The sequence below is a fragment of the Vombatus ursinus genome, unplaced genomic scaffold, assembly GCF_900497805.2.
Source record: "Vombatus ursinus unplaced genomic scaffold, bare-nosed wombat genome assembly UNPS02014811.1, whole genome shotgun sequence".
Taxonomy (NCBI): domain Eukaryota; kingdom Metazoa; phylum Chordata; class Mammalia; order Diprotodontia; family Vombatidae; genus Vombatus; species Vombatus ursinus.
In genome coordinates this window covers 5,764,659-5,792,132 of record NW_020954589.1, presented here as the reverse complement: position 1 = coordinate 5,792,132, position 27,474 = coordinate 5,764,659, and the positions used below count along the sequence as shown (strand labels likewise).

Sequence of the window (27,474 nt, the reverse complement as noted above, 5' to 3'; positions counted from 1 at the left end):
TCAAGATTCAACATCTTTGGGGCAGCTAGGTGGCGCAGTGGATAGAGCACCAGCCCTGGATTCAGGAGGACCTGAGTTCAAACACGGCCTCAGACACATAACACTTACTAGCTGTGTAACTCTGGGCAAGTCACTTAACCCCATTGCCTAGCCAAAAAAAAAAAAAAAAGATTCAACATCTTCACCTGCTACAAAGTTAGACCTCCAGGGAGATCTTTGAACAGTTGAATCATGTGCCTCCCTTTGCAGACCTTCTCTTCAGTCACTTACTCTACCTGAACTCTTTCCTTCATGGTTAGCATATTCTCATCCCATTATACCGTCCCCATACCAATGATTCTGAACTTCTAGTTGTCATTATATAACCCTCTTCCCTATCCCTTACTGCTCACTCCATTACTCCCATCCTTCTCATCCTACCCTGCAAATGTCCTATGTCAGACCTACCTTCCATCCACAGTGCTCTTTGGAATGCCTGCTCCATAGTAAATAAATTTGCTTCCAATATAAAACTTTTCCTTTCCAACTCTCTCCATCTCCTGGCTCTCACTGAGACCTGGCTACCTTTTGATGATATTACATCACTGGACACCAGTAATTGTTTTACCGTTGAGGGACTGAAAGGAAGGGGAACTTATACCCTGGTGGTGGGGGTGGTACAGTTAGAATACTTCTTGCTCCCCATTGCCTCTTCCAGACTGTCCCTCTATAACTATCTTTCAGTAACTTCTTTTCTTTTAAGGTTTATTTAATCCAGATTTGCGACTTACCAAAAATTAAAGTAGTCACTATGTACCAACCCCCTGTCCATTCTCTTTTCTTCCTCAGTGAGTTCGGTGCCAGGCTCACAGGCGTCCTCTCTGCACCTGCCCTTCCCTCTAACCCTTCCCTTCATACTAGGAGATTTCAACATTCACATTGGTACTCCCTCAAACACTCTTAACTTTCTTGTTCCTTAATTACTGATTTACTATGACCTACTCCTCTACTCTAGCTACACAGTCATATGCTTGATCTCGCCATCACTCATAAGTGTTCTGTATCCATGTTCATGAACTCCAAAATTCCTTCATCTGATCATAATCTTTTATCATTCCATCTTCTCCTCTGCATTATGATCCCTAACCCTTTTTTTCCTCCTCACTATGACCTCCATTACTTCTACCCCTCAGTTCTTTCCCACATCACAACTCAGGGGTGTGCCAATTCTCTCTGGGTCACTTTTGTTAAATTTTCAGTATGAGCATCTACACTTCAGAAATCATCAGTCATTGCAAATCAGGGCTTGATTTATTATTTTGTCAATTTCTAGATTTAATAAAATATTAATAATGCAGATTAAAGTTAACAGTGTATGCATACTTTTTTTTCTCTGAGAGTCAGGTCATTAAACATTTGTCAGCATATCCCTGTGTTGTTCAATAAACCTTTCTTTAGCTCAGCAGGAGTGAAGTAGAAGGCTATGGTAATGAAGTCATCACCTGACCTGAGGCTAATAGCAATAATAATAATAACTGGCATTTATATAGAACAAAATTATTTATATCCATTATCTTGTTTGAATCTCAACATTCCTGCCTGCACTGGCTATACTATTTTCCTTTCTTTATCTTGACTTCTTGGTAAGCCAGTTGTTGTTGGTCAGGTGTTTTTCAGCCGTGTTCAACTCTTCATGACCCCTCTCCCCCATCAGTTGAAGGAACCAAGAATGTTACCTTTCTGTTTTTCAGTTGTGTTCGACTCTTCATGACCCCTCTCTCCCATCAGTTGAAGGAGCCAAGAATGTTACGTTTCTGTTTTTCAGTCCTGTTTGACTCTTCATGACCCCTCTCCCCCATCAGTTGAAGGAACCAAGAATGTTACCTTTCTGACTCACATTCTTTCCATATCCAGAGGGTGAAGATCCCAGTTCACCCACAGCATGGCACCCCGCTTTACTGGGATATCAGACCACCCTGCAGGCCTCATACCCAAAATCACAAGCGCTGAAATGATGCATAGCCTCTTGGGCAAATTAGCTCCTTGGGGTCTCCCTGTAGCCCTCTATTCCTTTAATAGAAGAAATGGAGCTGTCCTCAAATCTTCTACCTACTTGTGTCTTCAAAGTCCACTTTAATTCTTTAATATTCTCAAAAAGGCTGGATACCTCATATGCTTTAAATATTTCTTTTAGAATCTGCCTAGATAGGGAATAAGATGGTGTTCTATGAGGGCAAGTCATGGGACCGTGGTACAGGCTCTCATTATCTCATGCCTAGGCTATGTCAGAGCCTTCTGGTTGGTCTACCTGCCTTAAGTGTCTCCCTACTACAATCCATCTTCCACTCAGCTGCTTATGTGATTTTCCTAAAGTGCAAGTTTTGTCATATCACCCTCTTCCTCTTCCTTTTCCAACAAACTCCTCTGGTTCCCTATTACCTCAGGATTAAATATTAAAATTCTCTGAATGAATACATGACCTAGATGTAAAAAGTCACATTATAAACAAAATAAAGGAGCAAGAAAGAAATTACTTTTAAATTCTAGGATAGAGGAAGAATACAATTAAGTAAACAAGGAATCTAGAGGGTCACACAATATAAAAATGAACAATTTTGTTTATATAAAAATTTAAGTTTTTCAAAAAACAAGTCTTATGCAGTAAAAATTAAAAGGGAAATAGGTAACTAGAAAAAAAAGTTTCTTACCCAAGATATATGAAGAAATGATTCAAATTTATAAGACTAAGATTTTTTCTAATAGATAGTCAAAGTATATAAGCATGCAGTTTTCTTTTTTAAAATTATATGTATACACACATATGTATATATCTTTTTTTAATCAACAAATCTTTGCTTTCTTGTCCTTCCCAGCTTCTCCAACTGAGGATCTAAAGAGAAACAGACCCCATTACAAACATGTATGATTGATCATGACAAATTTTCACATTGTCCATGTCCAAAATGAAAAAGTCTCGTTCTGCATTCTGAGTCCTTTACCTCTCTATCAGGAGGTGGGTAGCATATTTTACTATTAGTCCTCTGGAATCCTAGTTAGTCATTATACTGGTAAGAGTTCTTAATTCTTTCAAAGTGCCACATTGTTTTACTATATTGCTGTCATTGAATAAATTGTTTTCCTGGTTCTGTTCACTTCACTTGGCATCAGATCATGCAAGGTTTTTTTGAAAATATCCCCTTCATCATTTCTTCCAACATAAGAATATTTCATCACATTTATATATGATAACTTTGAACAGGCAGTTTTCTTTTTTCTTTTCCCGGCAATTGGGGTTAAGTGACTTGCCCAGGGTCACATAGCTAGTAAGTGTCAAGTGTTTGGTCTGAGGCCGGATTTGAACTCAGGTCCTCCTGACTTCAGGGCCGATGTGCCATCTACCTGCTCTGGACAGGCAGTTTTCAAAAAAAGAAATTCAAACTGTCAACAATCCTAAAAATGCTCTAAATCATTGACCATTAGAAAAATGCGAATTAAAGTATCTTTGAAGTTCTATCTCATACCCATCAGAAGGGCAAAGATGACAATGTTGTAAATAAGACATACATGTTATGTAACAAAATTAAAAAAAAAAAAGAATCCTTGTTCTAGCCTCTTGGGCTCAGTATCAGAGATAATGGTGGTGGAATAAGGATAAGAGAGATAAGTGTCAAAAGAGGGTTGAATATAGTTCTACAAGGAAAAAAAAAAGTAGACATTCAATGAAATATAGGACTTTTAAATATTTCTGATAAAAAAAAAATCCAGAGCTGAAAAACTTTAGAATACAAATTTGGGAGTCAAGGAAAAAATAAAAAGGTAAATACAAATGAACAATCAAAAGGGATTTTATAAGGATGAACTCTTTACATTCTAATGTAGGGGAGGTAGAATGTTAAAAAAGGGTTCTTTTAGAATTCCTAATGTCACAATGGGTCATAGAAATAGTCATTGAGGCAGAAGATCTATAAATAGTTTTGAATATAGTGTAATAAAAAAAGAAAAAGGGGAGGGGAAGGTCACAGGAGAAAATGGTAGGAAAGATGGAGATAACCTGTTAACACACGTAATCAGTCTGCAAATAGAACTACATAGGAGTGGAGGTAGCAGGCATCACTTGAACTCAGTTTCATATAAATGTGTCAAAAAGGGCAGAACATACATACAAAGAATTTGGTGTGCAAAAAAATTTAACTCAATAGGGATAGAGAAGTAGATAGAAAAGGGATAGATTCTGGGAAGGATAAGCATAAGCAAAACATACCCTAAGCTTGGAGAGGGGCAAGAGAAGGTTAAAAGGAAAGGGTCACAACATGAAATAAACAGGGAATAAAGAATATAGAGAAGAAAAAATGTATAGGAAAATAAGACTGAGGGAAATAAGCAATTAACTATTATAATTGTGAGTGTGAATGGGGTGAACTCACCTGTAAAATGGAAGAGGTTAGCAGAGTGGATTCTATAAAACTTGCTTCACTTCATTCCTGTTTCCTCCTAATTTTCTGTATGTAAAAGATAAATAAATGACTCCCCTTCCCCCCAAAAAAGTAAAATTCAACAATATCTTATTTACAAGAAACACACTTGAAACATAAAGATTTATACAGAGTTAAAATAAGAGACCAGAGTAAAAACTATTATGCATCAGCTGAAAACTAAAAATTAGGGACAGCCATTATAATTTCAAATAAAACAATAACACAAATTAATTAAAAGAGATAGAGAGAAACTACATTTTGATGAAAGGTAATAGACAATGAATTTATTTTGGTACTTAACATTTATGCATCGAATGGTTCCAAATATTTAAAGCAAAAACAAAAAAAGCCACTAAATAATAAATAAAAGTCTGAGCTATTAAAAAAAAACCAAATAGATAAACCATTAGCTAAATTGATTAAAAAGAAGGAAAAGGAAAATAAAATTGTTGTTGTTCAGTCATTCAGATATGCCTGACTCTTCATGATCCCATGGACCATAGCACTCCAGTCCCTTCTATCCGTTACTATCTCTGGAAGTACATCCAAGTTCATGTTCATTGTTTCCATGATACTATCCATCTATCTCATCCTCTGCTATCTGCTTTTCCTCTTGCCTTCAATCTTTCCCAACATCAGGATCTTTTCCAATGATTCCCATCTTCTCATTATGTGGCCAGAGTATTTAAGCTTCAGCTTTAGTATTTGACCTTCCAGTGAATAGCCTGAATTAATTTTTTTAAGTATTGACTGATTTGATGTCTTTGTTGTCCAAGGGACTCTGAAAAGTCTTCTCTAGCACCACAATTTGAAAGTGTCAATTCTGCAGTGCTTAGCTTTCCTTATAGTCAAATTCTCACAGCCATCCATTGCTACTAGAAAAACCATAGCTTTGACTGTATAGACTTTGTAGGCAAGATGATATCTCTGCTTTTTAGTATGCTGTCCAGATTTGCCATAGCTGTCCTTCTAAGGAGCAAGTGTCTTTTAATTTCATGGTTGCAGTCACCATTTGCAGTGATCTTTGAACTTAAGAATATAAAATCTGACAACTGCTTCAATTTCTTTTTCTTTCTTTTTTTTGGTGAGGCAATCAGGGTTAAGTGACTTGCCCAGGGTCACACAGCTAGTAAATTTCAAAAGCGTCTGAGGCTAGATTTGAACTCAGGTCCTCCTGACTTCGAGGCCAAAGCTGTATCTACTATGCCACCGAGCTGTCCCCTTTAATTTCTTCTCCTCTATATGTCAGGAAGTGATGGAATGAGTTGCCAAGATCTTAGTTTTGTTTTGTTTTTGTTTTTTGTTTGATGATAAGCTTCAAGCTAGCTTTTCCATTCTTTTCTTTCACCTTCATCAAGGGGCTACTTAATTCTTCTTCATTTTCTGCCATCAGAACAGTATCATCTGCATATATGAGATTGTTGATATTTCTCCTGGCAACCTTAATTCCAGCTTTTGATTCATCCAGCCTGGCATTTACTCAGCAAAAGGTGATCCACTGGAGAAGGAATGACAAACCATTCCAGTGCCTTTGCCAAGAAAATCTTATGGATGGCACTAAAATGATAAAATCAAATGAAAAAAGAGAATGCAGCATAAATGAACAAGAAACAGCTATTATTAGAAATTATTTTGCCTAATTATATATCAATAGAATTGACAACTTAAATGAATTAAAGGAATATTTAAAAACTATAAAATAGCCATGTTAACAGAACAAGAGAGAATTTAAATACTGTTATGGTTGAAAATCAAGGTAAAATGAGAGAAAATGGTCTGAGCATGATCAATTTATTAGGCTAGCAGTAACCAATAAATTGGGTCAGTGGCCTCTCTCAATAACCAGAGACCCTGAGATAGAGCTCACCAGCCTAAATATGGTTTTGGGGAGTACAGAGTTGGGTAGTTGAGGAAGATAATGAGATTGATTATAGGGTAGACAGCATCAGGGGGTAGGGACAGCATGATTGGTTACATCAAGAAAAGTGGCCTTGCACCCACATGGGGCTAGTATCTACCCACTCTGTCATTAAGGAATGTTTGATTGATTTATGGGACTCATCTGTATCCAAAGGACATTGTTAGTAGACCAGGGATAGCAGGCTTCCTAGCTCCTAAGAGGATTTGTTAGGAGATAAGACCCTCCTTAATTGTAAAAGGATAGGCAAGTATGGTCAATATGCTTTGTGGAAATATACCAGATCAACTTGTAGGCCTTTAAAGATATGGTGTGGTAGATAACAGTTTTTCTTTTAATTATACCTTCTTTCACCCCCATTAGAATAGAATAAGACCACCTTTCATTATAATATTCATTCTGTCATTAATTGTTAACCAATCAGAGTTGATTTCTGCCTGTCAGGAATGCACACTCTTCCAAGGGTATATAAGCATTCAGCAGCCCCCAGAGTTCATCTTTGGTTTTCAAGAGTGCCACTGATCTCATTTATTATTACCTAGCCATAATTAATAAATTGATATTAATTACTTAGAAATTATAACTCTCAGACTTTTTATTCATCACATAATTAACTAATAAATTGTTCATGCTTGGAAACTTGTCTCTCAGTTTACCTTAATTTTCAAATGTAACAGCAATAAGATAAGAAAAAGTGATTGAGGGAATAGGGATAGGTAAAGAAGCAAAATTATTGCTTTTTTCACATATGATGGTTTACTTAAAGAATTCTAAAGAGTCAACTAAAAGTTCATTAAAACAAGTAATAACTTCAACAGACTTGCAGGATATAAAATAAATCCATGCAAATTATTAGCATTTATCTATAATACCAATAAAACTCAGAAGGTTAGAGACAGAAAAACAAATTCCATTTAAAATAACTACATAATGTATAAAATACTTGGGAGTCTACCTACCAAGATACAGAAGAACAAAATAAATATAACTAAATATAGATCCAAAGAATTGAAAAAAATATTAATTTCTTATGTGTAGGACAAATCAATATAATAAAAACAATACTATGTAAATTAACTTACTTATTCAATGCCATACCAATTGAGCTACCAGAGAATTACTTTACAGAACTGGAAAAAAAATAAGAAAATTCATATAGAGGCTTAAAAAGTCAAGAGTCTTATGGGAAATAATGAAAAATGGTAGTGAAGCGGCCCACCAAAGCCAGATCTCAAACTCAGCAATAATTTTCAAAACATTTTCATATTGGTTAAAAAATAGAGAGCACAAAACCCACAAAAACAAATTATCTATTACTTGATAAATACAAAGACCTCAGCTACTGGTATAAGAACTCATTTGACAAAAGTAGCTCAGAAAATTGAACAGCAATATGGAAGAAGTTAGATTTAGATGAATACCTCACACCTTATACCAAGATAAGTTCTAATTAGTACATGGAATAAATATAAATGGTCACATCATAAGCAAATTACAGAAACATGGAAAAAATTACTGAAAGGTTAATGTATAAGATCTTCCCTACCCACAGCCCAAGCCAAGGGACAAGGAACTTCCCTAATGTATTGTTCTGGGATTTGTTTCAATCCAGACCCACCTTGGGGAACTATTCCTTAAAAACAAGTCTTGAGGTAAACATCCAGGGACTTGGCCAGTTCCTGGGTATTGATCTGAGACATTTTTGACATAATTAAGATTGTTCTTGAGGTCAGAGAGTTTTGGCCAAAACTCTTAGGTCCTTAGGATTAATCACCTATTCCCTGGCTCCCTGCCATCTTTGTGTAAGAATGATAAAAAGGATCTTTCTTGGGAAAGTGACTTTGGGAGTCTTCCTCGGAGAGGATGCTGTGCCATAGGGACTTTCCAAACGGAGACCCTGACGGCTATGATACAGGACTCCCCCAGCCAGATGTTCAGGAGTTGGTGCTTCCTTGGATTGGTGATGTATTTCTTCTTCTTTATCTCTCTATCTTTCTGTTAATAGTTTTTGCTTCTAAGATTGTATAATCATATGTAATCATATTTATATGCATGTATGTTTATGATTATTGCCATTATTAAATCATTTATAAGCTAGGAAAAGTGTTAACGTGTCTTTGTGGGTACGGATCTGAATCTGTGAGATAAATTATAAGTGCTGAGCAGTCCGTAACACCTTACTGTTACAATTATCTATCAGATCTATAGATAGAAGAAAAGGTCATGTCAACTCAAGTGTAGAGAGGAACACAGAAGATTAAATGGATAACTTTAATTATATAAAATTAAAAATTTTTTTTGCAAAAACAGATCAATAAAGCCAAGGTTTTTAAAAAAGGAAATAATTAACTTAGAAAAAAAATCTTTGCATACAATTTCTTGAATAAATGTCTCGTATTCTAAGATATATAGGAATCTGATTCAAATACACGAGAACACAAACCATTCCCCAATTGATAAATGGCTTAAGGATATGAACAGGCAATTCTCAGGAGAAAAAAAACAAGGCTATTTATAGACATATGAAAATGCTCTAGAGCTTACTAATTAGAAGTATTCAAATTAAATCAATTTTGAGGTTCCACCTTATATCCATCAGAGTGACAAAGATAACAAAAAAGGAAAATAATAATTGTTGGTGAGGTTGTAGGAAAATAGGTATATAGATGCCAATACTTTTGAACTGATAAAGCCATTCAGGAAAGTAATTTGTAATGATATATTAAAAGTTACCAAATAGTGCATGCCATTGTTAGTGGACTGATCTAGCTATTCTGGAAACCAATTTGGAGCTATACTCAAAGGGCTATAAAACTGTGCATACTTTTTGATCCCACAATACCACTATTAGGTCTGTATCCTATCGAGATAATAAAAAAGGGAAAAGGACCCACATGTACAAAAATATTTATAGTAGCTCTTTTTGTGGTGGCCAAGAATTGGAAATTGAAGGGATGCCCATCAATCGGGGAATGACTGACCAAGTTGTGGTATATGAATGTAATGGAATACTGTTGGGCTATAAGAAATGATGAGCAGGTGGATTTCAGAAAACCCTGGAAAGACTAACATGAACTGATGTTGAATGAAGTGAGCAGAATCAGGAGAACATTGTACACAGCAACATTGTGTGATGACTGACTTTGATGGATTTAGCTCTTCTCAGCAATACAAGGATCTAAGATAATTCCAAAAGACTCATGATAGAAAATGCTATCCATATCCAGAGAAAGAACTATGGAGTCTGAATGCAGATTGAAGTATTTTCTCTCTCTTTTTTTTTTCTTTCTCTTGATTTTTTCCTTTTGTTCCAGTTCTTCTTTCACAACATGACTAATGTGGAAATGTTTAATATGAGTGTACATGTATAGCATTATCAGATAGCTTGCTGTCTTGGGGAGAGGGGAGGGAAGGGAAGGAGGGAGAAAAAAATTTGGAACTCAAAATTGTGTAAAAGTGAATGTTGAAAACTATCTTTACATATAGTTGAAAAAAATAAAATACTGTTAAATGGAAAAAAAAATAAAGAGTGCATGCCCTTTGACCCAGTTATACCACTGTAGGGCCTAGGTTCTATATGTACAAAAATATTTATAGCAACTCTTTTTATGGTGGCAAAAAAGTGAAAACTATGAAGATAGCCATCAATTGAGGAGTAGCTAAATAAGTTGGGGTACATGAATGTGATGGAATACTATTGAGGGTGAGAAATGAGGAAATGGATGATCTCAAAGTGGTGTAGAAAAACTTATATGCAGTGGTGCAGAGTGAAGCAAACAGACTTGAAGAATAATTTGTGCTATAACATCATTATTGTAAACATGAATAATTTTGAAGACTTCTATAAACTGATAAAGAATTAAAGGGAAAAGACCAGTAAAACAATTTAAATGACAACAAAACTGTAGACAAACAACTTTGAAATCAGTTATAACTATCAGTACAATGACCTATAATTCCAAAGGACTAAAGATAAAACATACTGTCCACCTCCTGAAAGATAAGTGATTGATTTGAGAAGCAGAATGAGATATATATTTGTGTATACAGCCAAAAACAAAATTTGTTTTTCTTGATTATACATATTTGTTAAAAGGAATTTTTCCATTCTCTCTTTTTTTTTCTAGTGGGGTAGTAGGAAAAGAAAATGGATTTCTGTTCATTTCTTTTTTTAATAGAAGAGTTGAGGAAATGTGGAATGTGCATGCAATTTCAGAGGGCACTGTATTGTTAGTTTTACTTAATTGTTTTACTTTGTTACTTGAGACCTTTCACAGAATGGCTAATCTGTAAATAATTATAATGTAAAAACAAAACACCCCACCAACTTCTCAAACTTTTTACAAAGAGGGTATACCAGTTTTTATTTAAAGCCTGTCATGACATGACTCCCACCTACCTTTCTATGTTGCTGTCTTATCCTGCATCTTCATTTAGTGATCGGGGCTTCCTTGCTCTTGAACATCCAACCATCCATGCAGATTTCCCATTCTGGGATATCTTTTTGTCAGGCTTGTGCCCTTCTCCCATTGGTGAATTCTTCTTGGGGACTCCCTTGGTGGAGGAGTCCAGGCTGGCTAGCCTTTATTTCCCTTCCAGTTATGCTCTTGACTTTTCAGACTTTAAAACTAGACCTCTGTTTATCTCTCATCCTGCAACTTCCCTCAGCACCTGGAGCCTTCCTGCCCTGGACCATGCAACCCTATATGAAGTCTTCTCAACTTGGAAAATCCCTCTACCAGGATGGCCTCCTTTGCCCACTGGTAGGTTCCTCTTGGGGCCTTCATTTTATCAAGGGGCCCAGATTGGCCAGCTTTCAATCCCCTCCTGAATCTGCTCCTGACTTCTGAGACTTCAAAACCTTCCTTACCTTATCTCTTTTGTGTGTATTGTCTTCCCCCATTAGAATATAAATTCCATGACAGCAGGGACTATCTTTGTTTTTGTTTGTATTTGTATCCCTAGCACTTAGAACAGTGCCTGGCACATAGTAGGTGCCTAATAAATGATTATTTCTTTCCTTTCTCCCTCCTTTCCTTCTTTCCTTTTTTTCTAGCTTCTTTCCTCCTTCCCTCCATTCCTTCCTTCCTTCCTTGCTTCCTTTCTTCCTTCCTTCCTTCTTTCCCCTTCACAAACACTATGGTCCAACCAAACTGGCTTTCTTTCTGTTCCTCTTATACAATATTCCAATTCCCATTTTTGTGCATTTACACAAGCTGTCTCCGATGCATGGAATGCATTCCTTCCTCACCCCTGCCTGCCTTTTGTAATCCTTAGTTTCATTTTTGTCTCTTTATCACCAGTACCTATCACTGTGCTTAACACATAGTAGGCACTTGATAGATTGATTGGTGTTTAGGAACTTCAAATTTTACCTTATCTCCAGGAAGAAAACAAATCCTTTTTCTTGCCATCAAAGTGTTTATGACACTCGTCCTTCCTTCTCTGTCAGTGCACCACCCAGCCTTCCATTACTAGTAAGGGATATAATGTATTCTCTCATAGGTTCCTAGGAGCAACCGATCATAGATTTAGAGCTGGAAGGGACCTCAGAAGCCATTGGTCAGTCAAGGATTTATTAAGAGTTTACTTTGCAGCACTGTGCTACATGATGTAGATACAAGGAAAGGCAAAAACAATTCTTGTTCTCAAGGAACTTACATTCTAATGAGGAAGACATCATGTAAATAACTCTTTTTACAGATGAGGCAGCTAGGTGGTACAGTGGATAGAGCACCAGGTCTGGGGTCAGAAAGATCTGAGTTCAAATTCAGCTCACTAACTGTGTGAGTGTCACTTAACCTCTGTGGCCTCCCATTACTCATGTGTAAATTGGGGTTAATAATAGCACCTACTAAGAACTGATACAGAAGAATTAGATGGGGGAGACGGGCAGGTGGTTCTGGAACCCTACTCTCATCAGGAATGGGTTAAAGAGGTAACAATACATATATATCTAGAAGAGTATAAAAGTCTTCTAAATTCAGAAAGAAATAAGAGGGAAGGGATAGGAAGGGGGGAGAAGATAAGGAAGAGACAGGGAATAGGATAAGGAAATATGAGAAAGAGGGAACAACATATACATTTAGCAGGGCATAAAAAAATCTAAATTCAGAAAGAAATAAGAGGGTAAGGAGAGGATAAAGGAGGGATTCTTGGAGGGGGTAGATTAAGGAATAGGAGGGTTAGGTATCAGGTAGAAGTAGAGGAGTGAGGAGGAATAGGAATAGGGGGAGAAGAATAGTGAAGAAAAATAAGGAGGAAAATATACAAGTAATTATAGTTTAGAATGTGAAAGGGATGAATTTACCTATAAAATGGAAACTGATAGATTAAAAATTTGAATTCAACAATATGTTGTTTTCAGGAAATGCTATAAAAATGCGAGATACACACAAACATAAAATAAAGGTCAGGAGTAGAATTTATTATGTAAAAAAGCAGGGATAATAATCATGATCTCAGACAAAGCTAAAGCTAAAATCAGATTTAATCAAAAGAGAAAAATAGAGAAACTACACCATGTCTTAGCCATATTAGTCAATAGTTTTAGACCATATAAAATAACTAGACAGTATTAAAAAAATGAGACTATTCCTTCCAAAATAGATATAGGAACTATACAAATATAAACACAAAACACTTTTTATACAAAGTTAGATCTAAATAATTGAAGTAATATTTATTGTGCCTAGGTAGGTATAGCTAATATAATTTTTAAAACCCTGACACTTTTTTTTGTTTTACTTTTCACAGCAATTGGGGTAAGTGACTTGCTCAGGGTCACACAGCTAGTAAATGTCAAATGTCTAGTCTGAGACCTGGATTTGAACTCAGATCCTACTGCCTCCCAGGTTGATGCTCTATCCACTGCGCCACCTAGCTGCCCCAAGATCCTGATGCTTTTAACTAATTCATCTATTTATGTAATGCCGTCCCAATTAAATTACTAAAAGTTATCTTACTGAGTTAGGAAAAATAATAACAGGATTCATTTGGAAGAGCAGAGGGTCAGAAATTTCAAGGAAACCAGGGGAAAAAGATGTGAAGGAACTAGATTCAGTAGTATTGGACCTTAGTGTTAAATTGTAAAATGGATAATTTTGATTATTTTAAATTAAAAATTTCCTGCATAAATAAAACCTTTGTAGCCAATAATAGATGGAATGTAGAAAATTTTGGGGAAAAAAACCTCTTATAGACAATCTCCCAGATAGAATGTGATTGGGTCAGAATATTGTTGTGGCATAGGAAATGATGAGCTGGTGGATTTAGAAAAATATGGAAAGACTTGGACTTGTGAAGGAAGTTGCTATCAACCTTCAGAGAAACACATAACAAGTGGAAATAAGCATAATACAGTCATACGTATATGTGTTTGAGTGTATATGTGTGTGTTTCTGGACATCTATGTATATGTGTGTATGTCTCTGTGTGTGTGTGTGTGTGTATCTGTGCTTAATTGTAGCCTTATTGGGGTAGGGGTAGAGGAAGGAAAAAAAAATTAAGTAAAAAGTACACAGCAGAGGACAAAAGAAAACATACAAACTTACAAGAGATCAAAGAAAAGATGGACAGCTTTGAAAATAATATGTAGTATTCATTACATAGATTTTCTTGAAATGGAAATTTATAGCTTTATATTGAATCTCTCTTATGTTCTGCTATGTACATGGTAATGTTTTTTTCTTTTCTTATTTTGTATTTAAATTTAAAATAAATTTAAAAATTAAAAGAAATAGCACCCACCTTTCAGAGTTGTTGTGAGGATCCAATGAGATAATAATTGTAAAGTGCTTTAGCACAGTTCCTGGAACGTAGTAAGTGTCTTATAAATGTTTGTTTGTTTTTTTTAAAGATGGGGAAAACGAGGCTCATGGAAGAGTAAGTGACTTGCCCAAGGTCACAAAGGTAAGGCCAGAGGCAAAATTTGAACCTAGATACTTTGAGCCCAGAGCCAACGAGAGGAGAGGTCAGGTTCTAAGAAGACCAAGGTACGAACTGCAAGAGAAACTTCATGGGAAAAGGATGCCAGAGGCCATAAGTGAGAGACAACAGATGAAAAAAAAAATAAAACTAGACCCATGATTTTAATTATAGAGGGAATTCTCAGATAAGGAAATTCCTCCTGCCAGGAGAGAGTACTTTGCAGTCTTAGAGAGTCATCAGAGACACTGACTTGGCTCTGCTCATGAAGCCAGGGATGTGCCAGAGTAGGAGCTTGTATTTTGGTCTTTCTATGTCTGAGGCCAATTGTGATATGGCGAGTTATTCAGGAAGAGATAGAGAGGAACAAACCAGAGAGAGACAGACCCAGTTGGAAACATAGTACAAGATTCACAGGAAGTGGTAAGAGTGGTAGAGAAACCTCTGTTTAAGCGGTAGCTAACAGTAACAAGGAGATCTTATCTGCTAGAAAAGAAGCAGGAGTGGTACCCAACCTCTATTGTGTATGAATGGCTATTGAAGCAAACAGGAAACAGAATCCCTAGGGATGCTTACAAATGCTGTTTTCATGGCTCGGATTGGCTGAGCTTGTGCACTGAGAGCAGTCTCTAGCAAAGAAGCCCACAAAGTACTCTGGGAATTTGAGTCTTCCTCTCTTCTCTCCTGGAGAATGTAGTTCATTGTAAATAGCTCCATAGTGGGTGGAGAGGATGCCTGGAGGAATCGGGTTTGATCCAGTTTGTTCCTGGAACCAGTCAGAAGAGAAAAGGGCTGAAGATCCTCAAAGGAAATAAAATAATTGTAGAGAGGTTGGAAGGAGGCAGCAGCAGTACAATGAAAAGGGCATGATTTTAGAGCTGGAAAAGGCTTTAGAGATCAAATCCAGCCTCTCCATTTTACGCTGCCTATGCTACGTCTAGCTGTGTGATCTTGAATACATTGTTTACCTTTCATGAACCTCAATTTCTTCATCTATAAAACAGGAGAGACATTCTCGTACTATCTACCTTTTTTGGTAAGAAAAGGATTTTGCAAGAAAAAAAAAGTTCCGTAGAAATATGAGTTATTACTATTGTTGTCAGGCAGAGGTTAGTGCATTCCAGTCCTAGTTGGTCGTTGTCCTTTGTAATCACAGAGAACCAAAATGACACCGCTATGTTGGAGTCAAGGCATATTTTGTCCAACTATGGCTGATCAGACCAATATGGCCTCAGAAGGCTCTACCACAGGTTAGGCACAAATAGTCCATATGAACATTTGGAATGGACATGTATCTAAATTTATGCATGTCATGTTTCTTTTGAGCTACTGCACTTCTGCTTTGCTCATAGAGCACAGTATCCTCTTTGATGTGAACATACCATGCTGGATAGTCCTATGCCAGTGTCTCCCATGTATCATAATTGATTCCAGAAATTTTCAGAGAGGCCTTGAGAGCGTGCTTGTATCACTTCTTCTGACCTCTGTGTGAGTGCTTGTCTTGCGTGAGTCTTCTGTAAAATAATCTTTTAGGCAAACATATGTTTGGCATTAGAACAATGTGGCCAGCCCATTGGAGTTGCACTCTCTGTAGTAGGGTTTGAGTGATTGGCAGTTCAGCTAAAGAAAGGACCTCAATGTCCCGTACTTTATCTTGCCAGGTGATCTTCAAAATCTTCCCAAGACAATTCAAATGGAAGACGTTCAGTCTCCTGGCACGGCACTGGTATGCTGTCCAGGCTTCACAGGCATAGAACAATGAGGTCAGCACAACAGTTCTGTAGACCTTCAGTTTGGTAGGTAGCCTAATACCTCTTCTTTCCCATGTTTTCCTTTGGAGTCTCCCAAACATTGAGCTGGCTCTGGTAATTCATGAGTCAACCTCATCATCTGTATGTACATACTTGGAAAGTATACTGCCAAGGTCAGTGAGATTATCCACAGTATTCATAATTTATCCATTTGTTGTAACCGATGGTTCCACGTAGAGATGATGCGGTGCAGGCTGGTGGAGAGTCTCTGTTTTCTTGGTGTTAATTGCCAGGCCAAAATTAGCACAAGCAGCAGAGAATTGATCCATACTCTGTTGTATCTCAGCTGCAGAGGCTGCACTGAGTGCACAATGATCTGTGAACAAAAAGTTGAGCATCAGCTCTCCCTCGGCTTTAGTCTTGCATTGTAGCCTTTTCAAGTTAAGTAATTTACCATCACTTTGGTAGCTGACCTTGATGTGGTTTTCCTCCTTGTTGCATCCCTGAAAACATTAGGGGCAGCTAGGTGGCTCAGTGAAAAGAGTTCAGGGCCTAGAGTTAGGAAGACTCCTTGAGTTCAAATCTGGCCTCAGTCAATAGCTGTGTGACCCTAGGCAAGTCACTTAACCCTGTTTGCTTCAGTTTCCTCATTTGTAAAATGAGCTGGAGGAGGAAACGGCAAACCACTCCAGTATCTTTGCTAAGAATACCCCAAGTTGGGTCATGAAGAGTTGTACATGACTGAAATGACTGAATGACAACAACAAAATTCCAGTCCTAGGTCTTGACTCCATCCCAGGGAGAAACACACTCAAGACTACAGCCCCACACATTTCTTCCAAGGGGCTTGACTTTTTTGCTCTTGTCTAGCAGCTTCCCATAAGTTATCTGTTCCCCAAAATAGATGCAACTGCAGGTACTTGTAAGATATCATATCTATATTTCTCCAGTCTGACCTTATTTGCTTCCTCAGACTTTAGCTTCTTCTTTAGCCTCTTTAATAGACTATGCACTAGCATACAAAGACAAAAGACTTCCTTTTGTTGCATTGAGTGGTATTAAAAAAAAACCAAACAAACAAAAAAAAAATAGGATTCATTTGGTGCACAACTCTGTTGCCATCAGATTGTCTCTCCTACATTTATAAACTTTCCAGCTATATGATTTTAAGATTCTCAGCTTTTAGGATTTACATATATGTAAAGGCTAGAACTCCAATAGGTTCTCTCTGTAGTCCATATGAGCTCTGAGGATCTTTATCCCAACTCCTGCTGATCAGTCCCAGAGCCTGGTTGTCTACATCTCTGCCTCAGGCTTCTCGGGGTACCTATGAGGGATCAGGGGTGATTCTCTAATGCAATAGACTTGAGCCTCCCACTGATGAATTTTTCCCCTGAGATTATCAGTTAGGAATCATTTCATCCTATATGAGCATTTAGAAAGAGGTATTTACTAAGGTTGTACAATAAAAATAATTGGTACGAAATATTCCCCCTGCCCCTCAAATCCATGACACACTCTACCTCTTGCACATACAAAGGCTAGGGAAAAATGGATTCAGGTTTGTAGAGCATGTGTGGCCAAGGAGTAACTCACATTTCCTGGTTGCTAGAAGTCCTTTTTTTTTTTCCATTCTTAGGGTACTCAAGAAATTTTCTTTAGATATGTTGTATTCTCTTTGCTGGGTTCCTTGTAGAGACATGGATCCAATCTACTTTTGGAGGGACTGCTGCCAGCTAATTTAGGGATGTCTTTTAGGACACTGCTGGGAAGATGGGAGCCATTTCTGTCTCTAAGTGCAGTGCTAGGGAACTTAATGGAAGATGGGAAGGTCCAACATCCTCCACACACCTTGAAGCTGACAAGGTCCTTCTTGAGTCAAAGGGGACGGGGAGGGAGACCTGGCCAAGGCCTGTTCTTCCTCTCCCAAGTGATTCCTTCTCAGAGATGTTTGAAGCCACAGTGCAATTGAATTCAATTCAATAAACATTTATTAAGTGTTGACTATGTATCAGGTACTTTGTTAAGCAGTGGGGTTACAAATAAGAAAGAGATAGTCTCTGATCTCAAGGAGTTAATCTAATGGGGGAAGACAGCACACAAAAGAAAGCTGGAAAGCAGGGTGGTGGTGGACATCAGGGAGTACCAAGTAGGGGATAGGGCATGGTAATGAGATTTCAGGTAATTGGCTTATTCTGGGGAGGGCATCTTGATCCCTGGAGTTCAGGCCCAGCAGAATTGCTGATTTCTTGAAAAGCTGCTAACTAAATAGTTTTATACAGGATTCAGTTCCTTACTCAGTGAGTTCAATAGCTAAATTACAATTTTTCTCTCCTCTCCAACTCCTCCCCTCATACTAGGGGACTTCAACATTGATTCTCCCTCACCTAACTACTCAGTTTGATAACCTATTCACCTCCCATGAACTACTCTTCCACCTCAGCCATACACAAAGATGGTCACATCCTTGATTTTGCCATCACCTACAAATGTACCCTCCATGTTCAAGAATTCTAAAATCTCCTTATCTAATCATAATCTATTGTTTTTTTTTATCTCTCCCTCTGCCTTCCCTTACATAACCCTAATCTTCATCCTCATTGTGACCTCTATTCCCTTGAACCCTCAATTCTCTTCAAGGCCATCTTCCCTATACTAGCTACATTTTCCTCTTCTCCCCATCTTGACTCCTTGATGAACCAATTCAACTCTACATTTTCTTCCGCTCTTGAATTGCTAAGCGCCTTATCACATTATGATCACGTCCAGTCAAGACTCAGCCTTGGATTGATCACTCCCACCATTTGTTGCCTTAACTCCTACACATGAGCTGCTGAATGAAGGTGGAGAAAATCATGCCATTGTTCTTACTGGGCCCACTACAAATTTATGTTAAGCAACCTTAACTGGACCCTTGCTGCTGCTAGACAATCTTATTATGCTTCCCTCATCAATCCACTATCCCTCTCTCCACAGTGGCTCTTCCAAACCTTTTCATCCCTTCTTAAGCCTCCCATGGATCCCCTTTTCCAAACTCTCTCAGCTAAGAATCTTGCCTCATTTTTATAGGGAAAATTTAGGCCCTTTGCCACAAACTCCCTCTTCTTCTCTCTTCATCTTCCATCACTCAGATACCTTCTGTCACTCTCTCCTTCACCCCTGTCTCATATGATGAAGTGGCCTTACTCCTTACCAAGGCTAACCCCTCTACTTGTTCAAGTGATCCTATTCTATCCCAACTCCTCCAACTGATTGTCCCCACTGTTACCCCTTCTCTTCCACTTATTTTCAGTCTCTCCCTCTTTACTGGCTCATTTCCTACTGCCTACAAAGATGTTCATGTCTTCCCTGTCTGGAAAAAACCTTCATTTCATCCTTCCATCCCTACTAAATATCCTCCTATATCTTTTCTGTCCTTTGTGGCTAAACTCCTTGAAAAGGCTTTTATAATAGATGCCTTTACTTTCCTCTCACTCTCTCTTTAACCCCTTACAACCTGGCTTCTAATCTTATCATGCTACCAAAACTACTCTCTCCAAAGTTACTATTGATCTCTTAGCTACCAAATCCAATGCCCTTTTCTCAAGTCTCATTTTCCTTGACCTCTCCATAGCCTTTGACTCTATTGATCACTCTTGTCTCCTTAATACTCTCTGTTTTCTAGGTTTTTGGGACACCACTCTCTCCTGGTTTCCTGGTTACCATCTCTGTGTTGATAATTCTCAAATCTACCTTTCCTGCCCCAATCTCTCTGTTGATTTCCAATCACAACTCTCCAACTGCCTTTCAGACATCTTGAACTGGATGTCCAGTAGATGTCTTAAACTCAATATGTCCAAAACAGAACCTTTTATCTTTCCCCTTAAACTTTTTCCCCCTTCTACCTTTCCAGAAGGCAGCACCATCCTCCCAGTTCCTTAGGCTTACTACCTAGGAATCATTCAGGTTTCTACACTGTATTTCACCCCCTATATATCCAAACTGTTGTCAAGACCTACCAGTTTTACTTTTGCAATACCTCTCTAACACACCCTTTTCTCTCCTCTGACATCGTACCACTTTAATACAAATCCTTATCACTTCATGCCTTGATTATTGCAATAGCCTGTTGGTGGGTTTGCCTGCCTTGAGTCTCTCCCCACTCCAATTCATTCTCTATTCAGCCATTAAAGTGATTTTCCTAAAATGCATGCCTGATCACGTTCAGTCATTTTTCAGTCGTGTCCAACTCTTTGTGATCCTATTTGAGTTTCTTGGCAAAGATCTTGGAGTGGTTTTCCATTTCCTTCTCCAGCTCATTTTATAGATAAGGAACCAAGGCAAATGGGGGCAAGTGAGTTGCACAGCTAGTGAATGTCTGAGGCCAGATTTGAACTCAAGAAGAGGAGTCTTCCTGACTCCAGGCCCAGCTGTCTCATTGTCTGTAGTCAAATCCTATTATGTGAGGACTATTCCCATTTTATGAAAGGGGATGAACTGAGGTGACTCTTGCACTTCCTCTACCCGTGGAGTTAAAATGTCTACCCATGGGGGTTGTATTACCTTTGTTAGGGGAGGTCCAAATGATGTACTGTTAGGCCAATCAGAAGGAAGACACATCTAGGTTTGAAAGACCCATCAGATCTCATTTGGGGTCATTTGGTTAAAATGAGACACCTGTTTTGATCCACTTTATTAACAAACTGTTAATAAACTGATAAAGCTTGGAAATTTTGAACCTCAGTTTACCTTTATCAATTTCTATTGCCACAGTTGTTTCAATCCAGCTCACACATACTGGTTTATATCTTTTCTATATTATTTACGTTGATAGTGGATTTTAGGGAGAACATAATTTACTCCATTTTGTCTTATGTTTGCTGTTATACTTCTTTCTCTTTCTGAAGCCTCTTTGACACTATCCCCTTTGGTGCATTCCTTCCCCCTAATCACTTTAGTCTATCTAATCCTAGGAGGGGCAACTTATTCCATGGAGGTAGGAGCTAGTAAATTCTAATTAACTAACTTTATAAAAAAGATTATTTTCTTTGGTCTGGTATAAAGGGTTATGGTAGAGGACGTGTTCTTGCTTTTTTTTTTTAATTTAAGTGCTAACAGGAAAATTCTTTGTTTGGGTTTTCACTCCAACTAAGGAGGCAAAACTCAGGAAAAAAGAGAATTACAGGGAGTTTACTAAAAAATGCAACAAGGTAGCAATAGGTTGAGGGTCTAATCACTAGCAATCAGCTAGGGATTCAAGATGGAGTCAGCTTTTATTGGTAACTTTTGTAATGAGATAAAAACAATTTGGATAGGTACACATTAGCAAAAGGGAATGCCTATTTCATCTCAGCTTCTCCCTAATTTCCAAAACATAAAGAAATGAGGTTATCGATAAAGGGAATGGGCTTCTATGTGCTGGCTAACAGGTAGGGGATGACCTGCTATGTTATGTGCTGGATTGCAGGTAATACAAAAGCTGAAGATTAAGTGATGCCTCCTTCAAAATAGCCTCCCCCAATACTGATTAACAAGTATCTGGAAAACAAGCCAGACTGGAGACCAGAACGGGGATCTCTACATAAATTTCAATATAAGTGTCCTAATGAGCAACTTTTCTTGCCTAGTACCTTATCGAAACTTACCCAAGATGACTTATACTTGTGGGACACAGATATCTATCACCTAATAATGATGTGTGTGTCACACTCTTGAGTGGATAAATAAACTTCAGTTTACCTGCCTATATTGTACGAGCTTATTTGTGCAGTTGCTACTAAGGACCCTGAAAATTTTCAGAAATATTACCTGAAAATTGTTTAGATAATTCAAATTTCAAATGTTTCTTCCATGGGGGTATCTGGATCTTCTCCTCAAAAGCTTTTTAGCCTGGATTAGTGAAGCCTATGTCCTGAGGACAGAGTATGTGAAATGAATATTTCTCTCTTGTATTTAATAACTAATTAATGTATTAGGACCATGGTTTTTCCCCTTTTCTACTTCCTCCAGAAACCAACCAGTGTGGGAAATCTCTCTTAAAGATTTACTGAAGCCAAGATCTAATCAGAGAGTAAAAGAAATTTTAAGACTGTGCTAATGGGTATATTCCTGCTCGTGGTGTTTGTTCTGACAGGTCTGGGAAAATGTTGATTCTCTCTTTTCTGGAGACAGGTGATGTGGAAATTGATGTTTCTTTGACCAGGATTTGGGTGACCTAAGTCACATACCCCAAGACCTTCATTTTGATATAGCTCACCTCCCATTGTGTTAGTCAGAATTGATTGGCACCTTTCAAGAATACCTACTCTTCGAAGGGCAAATAAACTGTGAGCCCACCACCATTAGGGATCTTTGGTCTAAGAGAGGTGGCCAAATGACTATCTTTTTATTAATAACATGCTGGCCCTATTAATAAAATGATTAAATAACCCAGAAACCATGTCTCTCAAATTTTTTTATTGTCACAAGAAGCCTTTCAGCATCTTTAGCTGGTCCTGGTCCTGTTAAATTTTTATTGATTGTTTGTTTACCTATCACTTTTATGTTTGACTATATTCCCCCTCATTTCCTTACCCAGCAAGTAATTTCTTGTACAAAGAATACAAAAGAGGGGGAAAAGCAGTTTAGCTAAATACATCACAGGGGACAGCGTGGAAAGAGCATTGAGTCTGGAGTCAGAGGCCCTAGGTTCATATCCTGCTTCTATTTACTGACTCTGACCCTGAGCAGTAATAATAGTTAACATTTATGTAGCACTCTATAAAGTTTGCAAAACATTTTACAAATATCTCATTTGATCCTCACAATAAATGTGCGAGGTAGGTGAGGAAACTGAGACAGGTTAAATGACATGCCCAGGGTCACACAGCTAGTAAATGTCTGAGGCTGAATTTGAACTCGGATCTTCCTGATTCCAGGGCTAGTGCTCTATCTGCTTTGCCATCTAACTGACCAGGTAAGTCACTTAACCTTCTGGGTCTCAGTTTCCTTATCTATAAAATGACTGGGTTGTATTAGATGACCTCTGAGGTCTCTTCTAGCTGTCTTGAGAAAATTTAATAAAGGTAGACTGAGGTATAGACTTCCAGCAATATCAGATTATTAACAGTGAAACTTATCGGGTCAGACTAGCAACTTCAGCAAAGCTAGCAACCTCAAAAAAGGGAGGGGACCTACTTTATTGACACACAATAAAAAGGTATGGTAGGTATGGAGAAAAGGCCATAAGTTATAGGGTTGGGGCAGGAACATTATGACTGACTATACTAAGAAAGGTAGGTTGGCATTCAGGTAAGGCTAATCAAGCCCTAACAATTATCTGCATCTTGTAGTCTTTGCTAGGGGATCACAACTTCTAGACTTGCTGTCTTCTTGGACAGGATTGAAAACTCCCCTAAATGCACAAAGATAGGCAAGGACAAAAGACATGGTAACAAGTTAACTAAACTAACTTTAAGCTAACTCAGAGGGAAAGTTAAATTCCTGAGCTCAACTCAAGGACATGGAAAAGTGGCTTTAGGCAGATGCAGACTCAGTTATAAAAATCAATACAGCATAAAATCAATTACATTGTAGAACCAATATATACAGTAGAAACTAGAGGTAATATTAATTTTTAACTTTTCATAGTGCTAGGTCTGTGATCCTGTGATTAAGTCTTACAATATATGTAATATTTCACAGCTATCATTCTCTTACTTCTACAAGAAAGGGAGGGGGGTACATTTTCTCATCTCTTCTCTGGGGCAAGTTTGGTCACTATAGTTAACTAGTGTTCAGGTTTTTGTGGTTTGTTGTTTTTCTTTTCATTTACATTGGTGTAGTTATTATGTATATTGTTTTCCTGGTTTGCTTACTTTGCTTTGCATCTCTTTGTGTCTGTTCCAATGCTTTTGTGAATTTTTTTATAGACGTTGTTTTTTATGGCACTACATTCATCTACCACTATTTGTTTAGTCATTTCCCAATTGACGGACCTTAGATATTTTTTCTTTAGGGTCAGTAATGACAATCTGTCTTTAAATTTTAATTAAAAGGGTTTTGACTCAATGCATTATCTCTTTATCTTCAATTTTCAAATACTCTCCATAAATTTCATAGAGCCTTTAGAATAGAATCCTTTGTTCAGGTAACTAAATGAGAATACTGAGCCTTCATATTGTTTAGTTAATACTCTACATCTGCCAAAAATATCTGTATCATCACATAGAGCATTCTCAATTTTGTTATTCCTTAAATCATGAGATGCTTTTTTAACTGGAAGTCCTTTAGGTATGACGAAGGGTATCTTATGAAAAAACACAAACATAGAGAAGCGATTTGGTTTGGGCACATGTGAAAAGGGTGTACATTAGGGAACAAGAGTTGATTCTCACAGATGAAGGGACACATATAGGGAGCACACATAGCTAGGACAAATGTGGGGAACTCCAACATTGCAGTGCTTGCTAATGTCTTCTGCTGTTGTTATTGTTCCATTCCTGCTGGGCCTGCTCTCTAGCCTGAGCGTATGATCTCTGCTGAATGTATATTTTCTGGCCAGATGCTTTGCCTTTGCTGAGTGTTTCTCCACTGGACTTGGGGTTATTGCTGGCCACTGCTAGGCACTGATTCTTGGTGTGTGTAGTTGTAAAGCTTCCAGCTTTTAGATTCAGCTGGACTACTTTACTGGGGTGCTAATGAGAAGGATGGGCTCGCTCAATTCAAAACCTTTTTTTAAGCAGAGGGAGTAGACGTAAAAACCCAAAACCTTCCCAGCTTTTTTTATTCTAGGAGTGGACAACATGTTCTTTTTGGGGCATTGGCTACAAAAGACTTTTCATCTGCAGAAGATTTTTGCTTTAAGTACCTAGCTCTTCTTAGTACAGATCATGGTCACACCCAATTAAATAATACCTTCAGGGTTAGTTCTATTTTTTTGAACTCCATTTCTTGGGGATCAGGACTACAGTATCTCCATCATAGACCTTGCTCTAGGTTAGGGTGATCATTCCTTAGTATTCCTGGTTAAAATCTGGTAGGCAGATTGCGCCTAATCAGCCTATACTCTAGCCCTCCCATCCAAAATATCAGACTCTTGAGTTCTTCAGTTTTTCATTTGCAAAACTTTCATTCCTGCCTTTAAGTGACCAACAAAATCTTTTGAGGTCCTTTCTCCTAGAGACCTGGCTTCAAATTTCCACTTTGATGCTTACTGGATATGTGATTCTGAGGAAGTCATGCCATATCTCTGGCCCTCAGTTTTTTTTCCTGGTAAATTAGGGAACTAATACTTGGGAACACAGGCTTTCAGAGCTGGAAGAGACCTTGAAGATCAAATGACAAAGTGGACAGAGCTCTTGAGTCAAGAAGCCTGGAGTTTAAATCCAGGCTCAGACATTAACTAGCTGTATTACCTTGGGCAAGTCACTTAGCTTTTGTCTGCCTCAGTTCCCTCATCTCTAAAATGGAAACAATAACACCTACCTCCCAGGGTTGTTGTGAAGATCAAATGAAATGATATTTGTAAAATTCCTGTGACATAGTAAGCTCTGTAGCTATTATTATTAAAGTGCTGTGTACAGGTGCCTGGTACATAGTTGGCACTTTATAAATGTTAGCTATTATTGTTATTATCAAAGAGTTGTTTTGAGGAAAACATTTTGCAAGTGTTATATTAAGGCGAATTATTAACAGGAGTTGTTATGGACCTGTGACCCTTTCCTTGGCCATCTGGGTTCAGATATCTGTCTGGTGGGGCCCAGGGGCCTGGCCACTCTCCTCTCTTTTACTTCCTGCTGAAGGAGGGAACTGAAAGCCAGCTCTGGGGTACTGAAGTGTGAGTCAGAAAAAGTTCTTTTTCTTGTCCTCGGGATGGCTTTTTCCAAGCCCCGAAGGTCTGTCCAAAGGGTCATGTTCTTCTAGAGACAAGCTGAAAAGTGGGAAGTCCTTTCAGCTTCAAAAACTGGCCTTAGGCAAACAGCAACCTCCTCCCCCTCCAATACCCCCTGGAGCCAATTTCAGTTTTCTTTTCCAGCCAAGGCTGTCTTCAGTTTCCTACCCAGTAACAGGTGACTTCAAAGAATTTGAAAATGTGATTGGAAGATATTACCTGGATACAGCCAATCCTGGGATCGGCCTTGTTTTAAAAAAAAAAAAAAAAAATCTGCGCTGCGGGCTGGCTGGAGTGTGGCGTCCTGTGGGTGGGGACTCTCTATTGAGCCGTCTGTTCCTGGAAGATCGGAGCCACAGCTGGAGGGAGCTGGGGGGCCATACAGTCGTTTCTCCCCGCCTTCCCCTCCCACACCTAGCTGCGGACTAGAGCTTGGGGCTGGTGAGTATAGGCCATCAAGGTTAAAGCTTCAATAATTCTCCGCCCGTCTTCCCCCAACCCCCCCTCCCCCACCCCCAATCCCAGGATCCAGAGGGGCCAAATGCGGGCATCGGTGCGGTGGTTGGGGAGGGAGGTGAGGGGGTGGGCAGCCTGTATTACGTATGGATTCCTGATGATGGTTTAGAGCTCTGGCAGCTCTTTGGGTTTCTTTCAGCGCAATCTCCCTGTGCATTTAACCTTTCCTTTTCCAGGTGGTGATCTATCTATCTCTTGTTGCCTAGCTCCTTGCTTCTTAGGTCTATTTCTTAGAGGCATCAGAGCATGGAGTTACAAAGGAGATTGTGGGAAGGTGGACCATCCGTGTCCTAAAGCGCATTAATTTTTTTTTTTATTCAAAATGACCTGGTTTGCCTGCCCATAAAGAACCAGCAGGATTGCTGACCTTTGATGTAGGCGCAGCTCTAGGGGGTGTATGTGTTGTAACGGAAAAGGGGAGACCTGGGTTTGAGCCCTGGCTGTGCCACATATTCGTTTTGCAAACCTGGTCAAGTTATTTTACCTCATTGTGCTTCAAGTAAACGGGGGATAATATCTGCCCTGCCTCCTGCCCTCACAGGGTTGTCCTGAAGAACAAAAATGAGGACTTTGTAAATGGTAAAATGCTGTTAAATGGAAATATTTTATTATATTAATAACCATGACATCCTTGATGTCAGTCATTCCATGAATATTCACTATGCTTTTTCCCCATCCCCCTCTTAGAGAGTGTATAAATTATTCTCTTTGGGATTTCAGGGAACCAAAGGGATGGTAAGCCTTATTGTTTTTACAATCCTGATTATGAGACACAGTACTGCTACGTCTGATTTATAAGGCATTTAAGGTTCATAAAGCATTGCTTTAAGGGAATGTAACAACCTTATGCCGACCTGAGAGGAGGAAGTTGAGGCACTTAGAGATGAAGTGACTTGACCAGAGTCAGATATTGAGGGTGGCCCTGATTTGGGCCTTGAGCTCAGGTCTTATGACTCAGAGACTGATATTTTTTGTACTCCACATACTAAATGCACTGCTGAGGTAATGCCATGGACCTGAATTTGTGTATTTCAAAAACAGAGTTGAATTATCCACTCC

The 27,474-nt window shown here is 38.4% G+C and overlaps 1 protein-coding gene across 2 annotated transcripts in view; it reads left to right on the top strand.

Annotated features, from left to right (window-relative positions):
- Positions 1 to 14,230: 14,230 nt before the first annotated feature.
- Positions 14,231 to 27,474, top strand: part of TRIM26 (tripartite motif containing 26) — a 36,479-nt gene continuing 23,235 nt past the window's right edge. For both annotated transcript variants that reach the window (XM_027876240.1, XM_027876239.1), the window contains exons 1-3: positions 14,231 to 14,283; positions 15,960 to 16,094; positions 26,044 to 26,340. The gene's annotated coding sequence lies outside the window, so the exon portion shown is untranslated. The remainder of the gene's footprint in view (positions 14,284 to 15,959; positions 16,095 to 26,043; positions 26,341 to 27,474) is intronic.